The sequence below is a fragment of the Dendrobates tinctorius genome, unplaced genomic scaffold (genome assembly GCF_039654945.1).
Source record: "Dendrobates tinctorius isolate UK_male_01 unplaced genomic scaffold, ASM3965494v1 ptg000320l, whole genome shotgun sequence".
In the NCBI taxonomy this organism is placed as follows: domain Eukaryota; kingdom Metazoa; phylum Chordata; class Amphibia; order Anura; family Dendrobatidae; genus Dendrobates; species Dendrobates tinctorius.
The window spans coordinates 1687540-1702022 of record NW_027361987.1 but is presented as its reverse complement, the minus strand read 5'-3'; the positions used below and the strand labels follow the sequence as shown (position 1 = coordinate 1702022).

The window sequence follows — 14483 nt, the reverse complement described above, 5'->3', positions numbered from 1 at the left end:
TTGCCTGGGTCCACCTTCTTCCCCTTTTTGAAGATAGGAACAACATTTGCTCTTCTCCAGTCTTCTGGCACTTCTCCTGTTCTCCAAGAATTTTCAAAGATTATGGAGAGGGGTTCAAAAATTTCTTCTGCTATCTCCTTCAGTACTCTGGGGTGTAATTCATCTGGACCTGGAGACTTGAATTCATTTAGGTTAGCTAAGTGTTTCCTCACTATCTTTCTGTTTATAGATATCCTGGATTCTTCTATTCCCTTAATAGGACAGTGAATAACAGTTGATGTTGCATTTCCTTTCTGAGAGAAAACAGATGCAAAATAGGAATTTAAAAGTTCAGCCTTCTCAACATCCTGTCTTACCATTTCATCATTTTCATCCTGTAAAAATCCTATAGCATCTTTGACTTTTCTTTTACTTTTGACATATCCCCAAAATCCTTTATTATTGCTTTTGACATCTCTTGCAAGCCTCAGTTCATTTTCAGCTTTAGCTAATCTGATTTGTGCCCTGCAGGTTCTGCAGACAGCATTATATTCTTCTTTAGATATGCCTCCCTCTTTCCATTTTATAAACATTTTTTTCTTCCTTTTTAGCATGTGCTTAAGTTCTGTGTTCATCCATCCTGGTTTCCTTAAATGCTTCCTATTCTTCCCTCTTTTCGGAATTGTTAACATGTGCTTTGAGAATTTCATTTTTCAAGATTTCCCATCCTTCCTGGACATTTTTGTCTTTAAGGATATCCAGCCATTGGATCCCTCCAATTCTCTTTCTGAATCCCTTAAAATCTGCCTTTCTGAAATCTAACCTTGACGTCTGAGTCTTCACAGGTCTTCCACCTCTAGTTATCCAAAATTCTAATATAGCATGGTCGCTACCTCCTAGGGTCCCAGCCACTTTTACCTCCTCAACCATTTCCTCCCTGTTTATAAGGATTAGATCCAAGGTAGCAGTTCCCCTTGTTTTCTCCCTTACCTTTTGGAAGATAAAGTTGTCAGCAAGAGAGGATAAGAATTTCCTTGACCTGTTAGTTTTGCCTGAGAGAGATTCCCAACAAATGTCTGGATAGTTGAAGTCTCCCATGACAACTATGTCATATTTTTTGGAGAACATGGCCATCTGATGCATAAAGAGTTCATCTATATCTTCGGCTTGCACAGGCGGCCTGTAGTAAATGCCTACAATGGTGTCCTTTCCATTGTTCTGTCCTTGTATTCTTACCCAAACAGTTTCCACAGAACTCCCAGTCTCTGAAGCTTCAATCTCTGTGCAGATATACGCGTTTCGAACATACAATGCGACACCCCCTCCTCGTTTATCAAGTCTGTTTCTTGCAAATAAGTTGTATCCTTCTAGTCTTGTATTCCAATCATGTGTATTGTCCCACCAAGTTTCAGTGATTCCAATGACATCATATTTCTTTTCCTGTGTTAGTAGTTCCAATTCTCCTTGTTTGTTGCCCATGCTTTGTGCATTAGTATAGAAACATTTTAGTTTGTGATTGGTTTCTCTTTCTCCAATATTTTTATTAATTAGATTCTTTTGTCTTCGTTCTTCCTTTCCACTTCTAATAGCAGAGTTCTCAATAGCATTTGTCAGGTGTATGGCTTTTTCTGGTCTTTTGCTTCCCTTCCCATGTTGTTCTAGTTTAAAGCTCTCCTTACAAGTGTAGCAAGGCGACTTCCAAATACATGCTTTCCAGTCTTCGTAAGGTGCACCCCATCTCTAGCAAGTAGTCCATCGTATAAGTAGTTCACTCCGTGATCCAGAAATCCAAATCATTGCTGACGGCACCATCGACGTAGCCAGTTGTTCACCTGCAGAATCTTATTCCACCTCCTTGTTCCATGGCCATCCACTGGGAGGATGGAAGAGAAGACCACCTGCGCTCCCAGTTCTTTCACTTTCTTGCCTAAGTCTTCAAAGTCTCTGCAGATGATTTCCAGGTCGTTTCTTGCGGTGTCATTTGTCCCCACATGTAGTAGCAGGAATGGGTAGTCATCTGTAGGTCTGAAGAGTCCTGATCTCCTGTCAGACACATCTTTAATTTTTGCACCTGGAAGACAGCACATTTCTCTTGTAGTTATATCCGGTCTGCAGATAGCGGCCTCTGTTCCTCTCAGCAGGGAATCCCCCATGACCACCACTCTCCGTTTCTTCTTCATAACATTTTTCTTTCTCCATCCAGGAGGACTCTGAGGGCGTACAAGGTTGCTGTTTGTTGGCAAAGTCTTATCCTGATGTATTTCTTCATCGTTTTCCTGCGTGAGAGCCTGGTACTGGTTTCTGAGCAGTATGGGTGCTGACTGCCTCCTGATCCTCCTGCTTCTCTGGGTCACATGTCTCCATTCCTCTGTTTCTTCAGGTGCACTTCGAATTTCTTCTCTTTCTGTAACATGAAGAGATAATTCTGCTCTGTCCAAGAACTCTTCACCTTCCTTAATGATCTTCAACGTAGCTAACCTCTCTTCGAGATTTTGCAACTTTTCCTCCAACAGGGACACAAGCTTGCATTTGTGGCATGTGAAGTTTGGCTTTTCCACTGGTAAATCTGTGAACATGTAGCAAGAAATGCAGCTCACCAAATGGCTCCTGGCCTCTTCCATCTTGAGATTTCTTAAAAAGATGAAAGATGAGCCAAATTTCGCGCGCCTATCGGCGCGCAGTTTTTCCGATTTCCTCTTTTCAGCTGCAACGGCCAAAACCCAGTGATCGTTGAGCTCGCGGAGACTCTTCACTTATCCCAGAAGGCACTGGGAATATGCAAATGATCTCCTCAAGACTCTTCCCCTGGTTTTCCGATTTCCTCTTTTCAGCTGCAACGGCCAAAACCCAGTGATCGTTGAGCTCGTGGAGACTCTTCACTTATCCCAGAAGGCACTGGGAATATGCAAATGATCTCCTCAAGACTCTTCCCCATCACTGAGCCCACATCTTTTCCGGCACATGTCAGTTGTCAACTACTCCACCTGTGGCACGCACACAGAGATGGGGTAACAACAAGTGTAGGAAGATGACAGTCCATTGAGTCCATACAAGGTGCAAAGCCACTTGATCCGAGAATCACAACCTGGCTTCCCCAAACGTATCCATGGTTCAGCGATGGTCAATGGAGCAGATCTGTATTCTTCCAACCAAGGCTGAAAACCCCTAGGTTGTTTCCTATAGAATGAAAGATCCGTGACCTTCGTGATGGAGCCATGATGTAAATGGCTGCCGTCCTGTCTCTGGTCCTTTTGGGATGTATAGATGTCTTGGCAGAATCTCTCTAGCTGTTTCTCTCTCTGTCTCTTTATACAGAGGCCTGTAACCTATTTGTACACTTAACAAGTGTCCCTCATTCAGTATTTACATTAAGGGTAAGAATGGAGATGAGAACAAGTAGCATTACTTGATTATTTAAACTATTTGCATAGTTTTTCCCTCTCTGCTTTAGAAGTCAACAAACTGGCTCCATAACATAACGCATAATTAGCATATCAGCAAACATCACTAGTGATCAAGGATAAGCGCACAATAAAAGTCACTATCACCGGCTGACACAAACAAAAGTCTGTTTTCTTGACCAACTAGAAATCAACACTTAAATTTAAAGCCAACATACAGATAACATTCTATTATTCTTCGTTTGCTAAAAAATAGTCGTCTAGTTAATTAAGGAACAATGCTGTATGTCTTCACAATGCCAAAAGTAAAAAAAAAGTTTTTAAAAATATTAAAAAAATTAAAAAAAATATAAAAGTTCAAATTCCCCCTTTTGCCCCATTTAAAATAAAACAATAAAAAAATACATATTTGGTATTGCTGCATTCAGAATCACCCGATCTATCAACATAAAAAAAGAATTAACGCGATCACTAAACGGCGTAATGAGAAAAAACGTAAAACAATGCCAGAATTAAGTTTTTTGGTCGCCACACTATTGCATTAAAATACAATAACAGGCGATCAGAAGATCATATCTGCACCAAAATGGTATCATTAAAAACGTCAGCTCGGCCCACAAAATATAAGCCTTCACCCAACCCAAGATCATGAAAAATGAAGATGCGACGGGTATCGGAATATGGAGCAATTCTTTCATACTTTACCTAATGAAGAGGAGGTATTTTTAATGATAAATGTTTGTTTTGGGTCGTTTATTTTCTGTTGGTATTTGGTTTATCCTATAAAACTCCCATATAATATTCTCACCTTGAATTTATCCTATAAAACTCCCATATAATATTCTCATCTTGAATTTATCCTATAAAACTCCCATATAATATTCTCACCTTGAATTTATCTTATAAAACTCCCATATAATATTCCATCCTTGAACACACGCCACGTGCATCATGCTTTTGTACAATTTGTGAATAATATATATAGGTTCTCCTCGTCTGAGTTATTTTTGAAGGTCAACAAAATACGATTTTCGTGTCATTCATTTCTCACACTCTAGGTATAATAATGACTTTTCCCTGTGTGGGATTTTTGATGTTTAAAAAGGTTTTCGGTACCTGCTTTCTTGGGTGTCTTGAGGTTGTTATGTGATGTGAGCAGTGTGCCCAATCAGCGCTGACGTCACTGTCCCCACCTTCGGACAAATCAAGCATCATGAAGCCGTCAGAGAGCAGCCGCAGCCCTGGCCTCCTGTTCATGTTCAATATGTCCGAAGGAAGGAGCAGTGAAGCTGACGCTGATTGGGTGCAGGGCTCGTGTGATGTGAGAACCTCACATAAGCCCCGGGACAGTGAGTCTCAACACCACTGAATTGGAGCCGGCACGCCAGCGGACTATGAGTGTTTTTATTTTAATGAGGCCAAACATAAGGAATGAGTTCACTGAGAAAAAAATATATATAAACCGTGTTTTTTGGACTATAAGACACACCTAGGTTTAGAGGAAATTAGGAAAAAAAAATTTGAAGCAAAAAATGTGGTTAATTCTGTACTTAATATCCCTTATCCTGGTATATATGGTCCCCTCATCCCTATTCTGATACACATGGCCCCCTCATCCCTACCCTGGTATACATAGATCCCTCATCCCTATCCTAGTATGCAGGGTCCCATCCTATTGTGGCATGATTGGCCCCATCCCACTCATGGTATGCCGTGCCCCATCTCATCGTAGTATGCATGGCCCCATCTTTATCCTAGTATGCAGGGTCCCATCCTATTGTGGCATGATTGGCCCCATCCCGCTCCTGGTATGCAGTGCCCCATCTCATCGTAGTATGCATGGCCCCCATCCTTATCCTGGTATGCAGGGCCCCCATCTCTTCCTAGTATGCAGGGCACCATCACTATTCGGGTATGACTGGCCCCCCATTCCAGTCCTGGTATGCATAGCCCAATCCATATAATTGGCCCCCATCCTGGTATCCATGGCCCCATCACAAAACATTAAAAAAAAAAGCATTACACTTACCTACCCGGCGCTCCCTTGCTGAATCCTGCTCTGATACCAGCAACTGGTTCATGCTTGTAAGCAGCACATGGCAGGGACATAATGCATTGCTCACAAGCAGAGCACAGCTGCCGGAGTACTCGCCGTTAAAACTATATCAACATTATGAACATAAAAAAGGCTTCTCCCCTATGTGACATCTCTGATGTTTATTAAGAGTTGATTTTCAAGTAAAATATTTCCCACATTAAGAAAATGAAAAAGGCTTCTCCTCTGTGTGACTGCTCTGATGTCTAACAAGATTCCCTTTCCGGTTAAAATATTTCCCACAATCTGAACAGGAAAAAGGCTTCTCCCCTGTGTGAGTTCTATGGTGAGTAACAAGCAGTGATTTACGTGCAAAACATTTCCCACATTCTGAACAGGAAAAAGGCTTCTCCTCTGTGTGACTGCTCTGATGTCTAACAAGATTCCCTTTCCGGTTAAAATATTTCCCACAATCTGAACAGGAAAAAGGCTTCTCCCCTGTGTGAGTTCTATGGTGAGTAACAAGCAGTGATTTACGTGCAAAACATTTCCCACATTCTGAACAGGAAAAAGGCTTCTCCCCTGTGTGACTGCTCTGATGTCTAACAAGATTCTCTTTCCGGATAAAATATTTCCCACAATCTGAACAGGAAAAAGGCTTCTCTCCTGTGTGAGTTTTATGGTGAGTAACAAGCAGTGATTTATGTGCAAAACATTTCCCACATTTTGAACAGGAAAAAGGCTTCTCTCCTGTGTGAGTTCTTTGGTGTATATCAAGATTCCCTTTCTGGTTAAAACATTTCCCACATTTTGAACAGGAAAATGGCTTCTCCCCCGTGTGAGTTCTCTGGTGACTAAGAAGATGCCATTTCTGGTTAAAACATTTCCCACATTCTGAACAGGAAAAAGGCTTCTCTCCTGTGTGAGTTCTTTGGTGAATAAGAAAAAGTGATTTTTTATGAAAACATTTCCCACATTCTGAACATGAAAAAGGCTTCTCTCCTGTGTGCGTTCTATGGTGTGTAACAAAATCTGATTTATGTGTAAAACATTTCCCACATTCTGAACAGGAAAAAGGCTTCTCTCCTGTGTGCGTTCTATGGTGTGTAACAAAATCTGATTTATGTGTAAAACATTTCCCACATTCTGAACAGGAAAAAGGCTTCTCTCCTGTGTGAATTCTCTGGTGTCTATCAAGAACCGATTTCTGATTAAAACATTTCCCACACTCTGAACAGGAAAAAGGCTTCTCTCCTGTGTGAGCTCTCTGGTGTCTATCAAGAACCGATTTCTGATTAAAACATTTCCCACATTCTGAACAGGAAAAAGGCTTTTCCCCTGTGTGAGTTCTATGGTGAGCAACAAGCAATGATTTACATGCAAAACATTTCCCACATTCTGAACATGAAAAAAGCTTCTTTGCTAAAGGAGCAGTTTGTTTTGTAATGCCTCTTTTGTGACTTTGATTTTCCTTATTAGTCAGTAATGAATCAGAAGATGGGACCTGTTTCATAGGATCAGATGACAGATCTTTGCTGTGAATGGATGATACTATATCTGGAGTAATGGCAATCACTTCAGTTGTATCTTGTAGGATCTCAAGATCATCAGATTTAAAACTTGAAGATGTCAGCTGTCCCTCTGATCTCCTGGTACATTCATCTGCTAAGATAAAAAAAAAAAATTATTTTTAATAAAATATCCTTGAGTTTTATATTTTTGAACATTTCTACTTAAACTGTCCATAAAAATGGCAAGCTATGTAAAAAACTTTAATTATTTACCAAGACAATGACAGTTCACAGTCTAATAGAAAACCTTGTTGGATGAACGAGTAGTGTGCGGTGTTCAACTGTTTGGTTTCTTTTTATTCAATATTTGGGAGGCAGAATGAACAATCAATGTTATGTAGGTGAAAATAATACCAATTCTCATCTCACAAAAAACAAGTCCCCACTCAGGTCCATCATCTGTCAGTGGAAAAACAGAGGTTCCCACACTATTAGTGGCTCAAAGGCTGCTGAAAAGTAACAGAGTTTCTATAAATCAATCCAGCAAAATCCGCTCTCCCTTCGGAGTCTTGCAGTGTGCGCAAACAACATTTAGGATCCCTGTATTTAGCAATATTATAGTGAGAAGAATCCACTTAATTTGTGGTGTGTGTCTCCTGGAGCACAATCTGGGCACTATGTGCTGGGTAATAAAATGGCAAATGTGTAATTTTCACTCTCCAACATCCACTAAGTGTTAATTTCCGGGAAGTGGCCGTGGCGTCAAAATATTCATTCCTCCTACACACGTGGTTAAAATTGTTGGTGCCCCTCGTTTAATGACAGAAAAACCCACAATGGTCACAGAAATAAGAATCTGACAAAAGTAATAATAAATAAAAAAATCTATGAAAATGAGCAAATGAAAGTCAGACATTGCTTTTCAACCAGGTTTCCACAGAATTAAAAAAAAAATAAAACTCATGAAATAGGCCTGGATAGAAATGATTGTACCCTTAACTTAACCGCTTCGTGACCACCAACGTTAGATAAACGTCGGCGCTAGCAGGGCTTTGTGCAGCGCGGACATTTGTCTACGGTTGGCGGTTTTGTGCTCATCGGGACCCCACATACCTTATAACTAGGGGATTCCACCGCACAGCGCTTCCTGTGACCCTTGACCTCATTGAGATCTGATTTGTTCAGGTCCTGATGACATCAGCGTCACACCAGCCAATGAAACAAATCACTAGGAAAGTTTGCTGCAGCAATCAACTTTCCCGGACGATCTGCCCCATAAAAACGCTGTTTCTCCTCAGATCTCCTGTCAGTGAGAGATTAGAGGAGAAACAGTGTTACAAGAGCTGCTGGGAACAGCTGTGTCAGTCAGCGATTGTGGTATAAAGTAAAAAAATACAAATAAGGCAGGTTAGGGTTAGTGCTATAGATAGGGTTAGTGTTGGGGCTAAAGTTAGGGTTTATCCTAAAGTTAGGATTAGGCTAAAGAATTAGGCTTTTCTCAAATGTTTCCCCAATTATTTGGTCACGTCGTAGTTTTCAATTTCCGGTAAAAAAATAAAAATGAATAAAATGGCCGGTCAGTATTATAGTGCAGAGGAGACTTATGCACTTTTATGTTCTGACAGTGAAGAAAGTGCAGTGTCAGATGGCGATGTGGATTTCGAGGGCTTTAGTAGCAGCGACAGTGATAGCTCAGAAATGAGCAGTGATTCTGGTCCATCCTCACACACAAGGACCAGTACAACAAGAAGGACAAATAGCGCTTCTGGAGAAATGTCTCCAACTCAGGGAACAATGCCCAGTACTAGCGCTGTCCCTAGTGCTCGAGAATTGGCGCACACCAATGTCCAAGGGGCTTTGCCTCTTGATGTAGCATTTCCCAGATGGGAGGCTTCGGATTCGGCTACTCCATTCATCCCTAATTTTAATGCCATTCCTGGTATAAATGTGGAGGTGGAAAATTTGGGACCAATTATTTTTTTTAATTTGTTTCTGACAGATAGCTTGCTAGAGCATATTGTCCTACAAATTTATATGTGTCCCAATTCATCAGCCAGAATCCACGATCCTATTATGCTAGGTCAAATTTATGGACACCAACTAATGTCCTAGAATTGAAAAATTTTTTAGGACTTACAGTCGCTATGGGGCTTGTTAAAAAAATGAGCATTCAGTCCTATTGGTCCAACCGCCCTGTTCAAGCAACCGCTATGTTTTCTGCCGTTCTTCCTAGGACCCGTTATCAAATGCTCATGAGATTTTGGCATTTTAATGACAATAGTCAATGCCTGCCCAGAAATGTCCCAGAACATGACAGACTATTCAAAATCAGACCGATCATCGAAGACTTTACAGAAAAGTTCTTGTTCTTAAAGCTCTACACCCCAACAGAAAACATTTCCATTGATGAGTCCCTTGTAAAATTGAAAGGAAGACTGCACCTCAAGCAATTTATTCCTTCTAAGAGGGCAAGGTTCGGAATAAAGCTCTATAAAATGTGTGAGAGTTCAATCGGATACACATCAGCTTTTCACATTTATGAGGGGAAAGACAGCCAACTAAACCCAACAGGATGCCCCTCTTATCTGGGGACATCTGGAAAAATGGTTTGGGAGCTGATAACTCCAATTTTACAAAAAGGCTACAATCTGTATGTTGACAACTACTACACCAGCATACCTCTATTTAAAAGTCTGGTTGAACATAACATAGGGGCTTGTGGGACCATTCACAAAAACCGTCAGAGGTCTCCACAATCATTGGTCAGCAAAAAGTTCTGAAAGGTGCAGTCAGGGGCTTTACACAATGGAGAGCTGCTTGTCCTTAAGTATAAGGATAAAAAAGATATGTTTATCCTGCGCTCGATCCACACAGATGCCACAAGGGCCACTGCAGACCAACGGGGATCCACTACTCCAAAACCTGTGTCTGACATTGACTACAACAAATATATGGGGTGTGGACCTTGCAGATCAGATTCTACAGCCATACCAGGTATCAAGAAAATCATATATCTGGTATAACAAGTTAGTCATGTATTTGTTTCAGGTGGCCACATATAATTCTTTTGTGTTATACAAAAAAGCTGGAAATGCAGATACTTTCCTTGATTATCAGGAAAAGGTCACTGAAAATCTTGTTTTTGAAAATTTTGTCCCCACCAATCCTTTAGAATCTGAAGATGTCAGAAGACTCACTGAGCGACATTTTATTGCACTCATCCCAGTAACTGAACCAAGAAAGAACCCCCAGAGAAGATGTCGTGTATGTTCCTAGAGAGGAATGAGGCATGATCCCCGCTATTATTACCCACAATGCCCATCACTGCTAGCCTTATGCCTCCATGACGGCTTTACAATCTTCCACACAGAACCACGTTTTTGAACTGTCTTGACATTCAAGCATTTGGTTTATTTAGTGACAGACACATTTGAGTAGAGCTGACTTAACAATTTCCGGGGGTAGGTGGGGGGAAGTCTCCAGAGACACTGTCACGCTTACCGCTCCCGCTGGTCCCACGCTCGCCGCCTCCACCGCGCGCTCGGCTCCTGCCGCGTCCTCCTCTGGCTCCACGCTGCCCGTGGCCTCCGAGCGCGCCCGCCGTTCCAGCGCGCCCCTGCAGCGGGCGCGCACCCGCCGGCACTCCAGCCTCTTGCCCCGCAGTCAGCCTGACTGCTCTGCCCGGGGCGCATGCGCAGCTCACACCCCGGGTCTCAGCACTGGCTAGCCGGTTCTCTCTCCGCCCCCATGACCCTGCTGATCCGACTCGGAACTCATATCCCTATAAAAGGCAGCCTCTCCTCTGGATCGCTGCCTGATCGTCTATGGTATTCCATGACAGACTCTCGGGTCCACCTAAATCCTGCCTAGCACCCAGCCTTGCTTTAGCATACCGCCTTGCTTCACTAGCTGAACTCTCACCGCCTTTGCATTTTCTTCCAGAGCCGGCTGGTCCAGTCCGTTCCTGCCTCCTCCCGTGTGTGCCTCTTCTGTCTGTCCCTGCCTGCTCCTGTGCCCCGGTCATCCTCTCCATTTAGCCCTGCAGCCGTTCTTCCTGTGTCCTTCGGACGGTCCTGTCTGCATTTCATCCCGGTGACTGACGGTCTACTCCTCCAGTTGTCCCCAAGGTATCAGCTTCCGCGGCGATAGTCTCCTCCGGGCCTGCCCCAAACGCTCCCTGTATAGGGGGTGGTACACCTGGCCCGCTCGCCCAGGGGTAGGTTCGTCGTCGCGGTCCTGTGGGTTCACCCTTGGAGTCCTTCCAGCCTCACAGAACGATCAGGCCATGGACCCCGCTGGTACCCCGACCCAGAAGGAACTTTTGTTCCTACGGGAGGATCATGCCCTTCCTCAAGACAATGGAGTCCCGCCTCTCGTCGTTGCAGGCCTCGGATCCAGGGAGTGCCAGCCAGATCGCCGGTCTCCAACAGGAGCTTTCCCAGCAGCGTGACACTCAGGCTCACATCCTGAATTGCATGGCCTCGGTGGATAACCGCCTGCTTGCCCTCCAGACCGCGGCCGCAGCCCCGGCACAGCCTGATCTCTTTGGCCACCCGCATCGACCTACGCTTTCAGGAACGATCTCGAGAGCTCGCCAGAGAGAGAAGGCCTTCTCGCGCTCCACCGGCTGCCCATAGTCCACCCCGTTCCCGCCCAATGTCAGCTTCCTCGGTCCCGGTACCGGAACCCATGCAAGTGGATCGCCTCAAACCGGTAGAGGAGCGTCGGAGAGAAAGGGTCGAACAGAGGCTCTGTTTCTATTGTGGGAGTGCGTCTCACTTTCTTCGTTCTTGCCCCATTCGTCTGGGAAACGCCTCCACCTAGGACAGGTAAGAGAGGCCTCCCTAGGTAATTGTGACTCCTCTCTACCCTTGACTCTTTCTGTCCTTTTGCATCTAGGTACTATGCGTTTTTCTGAATGGGCCTATATTGATTCTGGGGCAGCCTGTAACTTGATCCAACTTGAGGCGGTTAGGAGACTTCGGATTCCTGTCAGATCCCTGGAGACCCCTCGTCAGATTGCGTCGGTCGATGGCCAACCCCTCTGGGAGTCCGTTACTCAGGTCACTGAAGAAGAAGTGGAACTTCAGGTCGGAGCCTTGCACCGGGAGAAGATAGTATTTTACGTGCTGCCTTCTTTATCCCATACCATTCTTTTGGGCCTTCCCTGGCTAAGAACACACAAACCTATCCTGGACTGGCGTTCTGGAGACATCCTGCGGTGGGGCCAACCTTGCCAAAATAAGTGTCTGCTCACCGTACAGCCGCAAGATTCCTCACGTTCTAGGTTGACGTCTACCGAGCTACCTTCCGCCTATTGGGCCTTTTTGGACGTCTTTGACAAGAAGGAAGCAGAGACCCTGCCTCAACATCGTCCATATGACTGCCCCATCGACCTTGTCTCCGGTTCCACACCGCCTCGTGGTCGAATCTACCCGCTGTCCCCTTCCGAGACTCAGGCTATGTCTGAATACGTCCAGGAAAATCTGGCCAAAGGCTTTATTCGCAAGTCGCCCTCACCCGCGGGAGCCGGATTCTTTTTTGTCAAGAAGAAGGATGGGTCCTTTCGTCCCTGTATAGACTATAGATGTCTCAATGATATCACCATTAAGAACAAATACCCCCTTCCTCTTATTCCGGAGCTATTTGACCGTCTACGGGGTGCAAGGATCTTCACGAAATTAGATCTTCGGGGGCCTACAATCTGGTCCGGATCCGCTCTGGCGATGAATGGAAGACCGCCTTCAACACCCGAGACGGCCACTATGAGTACCTGGTTATGCCCTTCGGCTTGTGCAATGCCCCCGCAGTGTTCCAAGAATTTGTTAATGACATATTCCGAGACCTTCTCTATGTCTGCGTGGTGGTTTACTTGGACGACATCCTGGTGTTTTCCCCGGATCTGTCTACGCACAGAAAAGATGTACGCCAAGACCTACTTCGTCTGAGAAAACATCATCTCTATGCCAAGCTTGAAAAATGCGCCTTCGAACAGTCGTCACTGCTGTTCTTGGGTTACATCATTTCCAACTCTGGCTTGTGCATGGACCCTGGAAAAGTGACCGCCGTACTCAATTGGCCGCGTCCCCAGGGAATCAAGGCAATCCAGCGGTTCCTGGGATTTGCCAACTATTACCGGCAGTTTATTCCACACTTTTCCGCTCTGACCGCTCCAATCTCCGCTTTGATCCATAAGGGAGCCGATCCTCACCACTGGTCTACCGAAGCCGAGAACGGCTTCCGAACCTTGAGGCAAGCCTTTGCCACAGCTCCCGTGCTACACCGTCCAGAGGCTAACAAGCCATTCACACTCGAGGTGGATGCCTCTGCCACCGGAGCCGGTGCGGTTCTCTCTCAGAGATCTCCTTCCGGACGGTTGGTCACCTGCGGCTTTTTCTAAAAGACGTTCTCCCCTTCAGAGAGAAACTATACCATCGGAGACAGAGAACTGCTCGCCATTAAGCTAGCCTTGGAGGAGTGGCGATATCTTCTGGAAGGAGCCGTACACCCACTCCAGATCTTCACTGACCACAAGAATCTAGCATATATTCAGTCTGCACATAGGCTTAACCCTCGGCAGGCCAGATGGGCGCTATTCTTTACCCGGTTCGATTTTGAGCTCCATTTTCGTCCTGGTGATAAGAACCTCAAAGCGGATGCCTTATCCCGATCCTTTCTGGTCTCTGATAAAGAGGAGGAGCCTTCACACATAGTGGAGCCTAGCAAGCTTATCGTAGTCGCTCCTGTTAACCTGACTTCCTTACCTCCCGGCAAGACTTTTGTCCAAGACAACGACAGGAGGCGAGTTCTACATTGGGGTCATGCCACCAAGTTAGCCGGCCACGTCGGTCTCAAGAAAATGCTCTCCCTCATCTCTCGCTTTTATTGGTGGCCCTCCCTGCCTCAAGATGTCCGAAGTTTCATCGCCTCTTGCCTGTCTTGTGCCAAGAACAAGGTTCCCCGGCAGCGACCCTCTGGTCTCTTGCACCCACTTCCGGTTCCCTCGGCCCCGTGGCAACACATTGCGATGGATTTTATTACGGATCTGCCTCAGTCCTCGGGCCACACCGTCATTTTTGTGGTCGTGGACCGCTTCTCTAAGATGGCCCACTTCACCCCTCTACCAGGATTACCTTCCGCTCTCGAACTGGCGAGAATTTTCATATCTCATATCTTCCGGATCCATGGCTTCCCCAAGCACATTGTCTCGGACAGAGGGGTTCAGTTTACCTCGCGATTCTGGAGGGCCCTATGCAAGATGATGGAAGTAACGCTGGACTTTTCCTCCGCTTACCATCCTCAATCTAATGGTCAAACGGAGCGTACGAACCAAACTCTCGTGATGTATCTCCGACATTTTTCCAATGCCCACCAGAACGATTGGTCCAGCTTGCTCCCTTGGGCTGAGTTCGCTTACAACAACCATCCCAGGGAATCCTCCACCAAATCACCCTTCTTTATTGTCTACGGGCAACATCCTGGTGTACCTCTGCCGGTACTCCCGGCCTCGGGTGTGCCGGCGGCCGATCTTCTGACCGAGGAGTTCTCCAGGGTCTG

General features: G+C 45.1%; 1 pseudogene; it reads right to left on the bottom strand.

Annotated features, from left to right (window-relative positions):
- The window catches only part of LOC141073916 (uncharacterized), a 71100-nt pseudogene extending 57010 nt beyond the window's left edge, over nt 1-14090 (bottom strand).
- Nucleotides 14091-14483: the final 393 nt, after the last annotated feature.